Below are 2,250 nucleotides of genomic sequence, written 5' to 3'. Positions count from 1 at the left end.
GCCTGTAGCAGCTGTGGGGAGCTGCCCTGGCTGCAGTGGGGCTGCTGGCAGAGCTGGGGCTGGAATTGTCCACCCCAGACCTCCCTCCCATGGTGTCCCTCCCCTATGTTCACCTTCCCTTCCTTGCACCAGCCCAGGCCCGCTGCCCCACGTGCAGTCCCACAGCCCCTCCATGCCGGCACCGCCAGGGCAAGGTGCACTCAGGCTGGGGAGACATTTCCCTGGCATGGTCTGTACAACAGAGCTCAGAGCCCCGTCCCTCTGCCACCCTTCTGCTTTGGCAGCCCTCCCCACCACCCGGCCCCTGCCCTGGCTCCGCTGTGTCCCACGTAGGGCTTCACAGACAGCTCTGGTCTGGGCTCTGCCAGACTCTGAGCATGTGTGAGCCTGGGAGGGGCTTGGCGGTGCCCCAGTGTAGATGAATTTCAAAGGTCAGCCCAAACCTGGACCATGGCAAATGGCCAGGTGTGGAAAGGAAAAGTACAAAGGTGTAAGACTGGGGGTGACTTTGGGGGTATGGGCCAACACATGGGGTGGGGCAGACTGTCTGAAGGACTAGCGTTGGGCACAGGGACAGCAGTGACTTGACATGGCTGCTGGGTCATGCTTCCTGCAGTGCAAGGACCCTGACACAGGGTCCCAGCCTCCCTCTCCATGCCACCCTTCAGGACAAACAAGAGCACTGAGAGGTTGTGGAGAACTAGCCCTTCTTCAGTCGTCTTTCAGGCCTGGTGGAGCACTGAAACAGCAAGGCTCTGCACCTTCACCCAGTGTTACCATTACTCCCAGCAGGTGCAGACACACCTCTTTAAGGACACCATCCACAAGTTCACATGTGGGACAGCCCTGGGTAGGTACCTCAGGTACCATTCACCAACTTTGGAAGTAGAGTCCAGCCTTCAAGCGGTGCTTTGGGGAGACCCCACTTTATCACAAAGAAGATACAAGAGAGTTAGCTTTGACAATGGTAATGATAATGCCAATCATGATCATGACCATGAAAAAACAAAACAAACCCAAACAAAACAACAAACTACAGGCCTGGAATGAGAATGGGTTTCATTTGTGGAGAGTGATGGGAAGTGTTTCACTATTGAGGAACACCCATGATATGACTTTCTAATGGACCCTTTGAGCTCCTGGTTCCTCATGCTGTAGATAAGGGGGTTCACTGCTGGAGGTATCACAGCCACCACCAGGTCCAGGGATGGGGAGGAGATGGAGGGGGGCTTCAGGTAGGCCAATGTGCCCATGCTGAGAAGCAGGGAGATGACAACCAGGTGAAGGACACGTGGAAAAGGCTTTGTGCCGTCCCTACTCTGAGGGGATCCTCAGCACGGCCCTGAAGATCTGCACAATGAAAAAAAACCCTACCCAAATGCTCAACTGATGCAAAAAACAAGAAGCCCAGCTTCCCTGAGGTAGGAGTGTGAGTAGGAGAGCGTGAAGATCTGTGGGATTTCACAGAAGAATTGACCCACAGCATTTCCCTCGCAGAGGGGTATTGAAAAAGTATTGGCCGCGTGCAGCACAGCATAGAGACACCCACTGCCCCGGGCAGTCGCTGCCATGTGGACACAAGCTCTGCTGCCCAGGAGGGTCCCATAGCGCAGGGGTTGGCAAATGGCAACATAGCAGTCGTAGGACATGATGGTAAGAAGAGAAAACTCTGCTATGATGAAGAGGACAAATAGAAAGATCTGGGCAGCACATCCTGTGTAGGAGATGACCCTGGTGTCCCAGAGGGAGTTGGCCATGGCTTTGGGGACAGTGGTGGAGACGGAACCAAAGTCAAGGACAGAGAGGTTGAGGAGGTAGAAGTACATGGGGGTGTGGAGGCAGTGGTCGCAGGCGATGGCGGGGATGATGAGGGCGGTTTCCCGGAGGAGGGCAGCCAGGTAGATGCCCAGGAAGAGCCCGAAGGTCAAGAGCTACAGCTCCCGTGTGTCTGCGAATGCCAGGAGGGGGAACTGGGTGATGGAGCTGCTGTTGGACATTTGCTGCCTCTGAGCATGGGGCACTGTTGAAAGAGGAGAAGACATGGACAAGTTAAGGTAGACTTCTTGGAGACCATCTGCTTTTTCCCTCCCAAATCACCCCCAAATGACCTATCTTTCTTTGGCTTTGTTTCATTCAGCCCGTTTTTGTGCGATCAGCTTTGTGCTGTTGAGGGTACTTCCTTTGAAGGGGCAGAAATCGTCCTATTTCCCAGTGCTTTTAGCTTAAACGCTGGTGACCCCGGAGGGACAA

The 2,250-nt window shown here is 54.7% G+C and overlaps 1 pseudogene; it reads right to left on the bottom strand.

Moving 5' to 3' along the window:
• Nucleotides 1-1,104: 1,104 nt before the first annotated feature.
• On the bottom strand, nucleotides 1,105-1,997 carry LOC104295799 (annotated as a pseudogene).
• Nucleotides 1,998-2,250: the final 253 nt, after the last annotated feature.

This window comes from Charadrius vociferus, unplaced genomic scaffold, assembly GCF_000708025.1.
Source record: "Charadrius vociferus isolate BGI_N301 unplaced genomic scaffold, ASM70802v2 scaffold120, whole genome shotgun sequence".
NCBI lineage: Eukaryota > Metazoa > Chordata > Aves > Charadriiformes > Charadriidae > Charadrius > Charadrius vociferus.
This window is presented reverse-complemented; position numbering and strand designations above follow the sequence as displayed.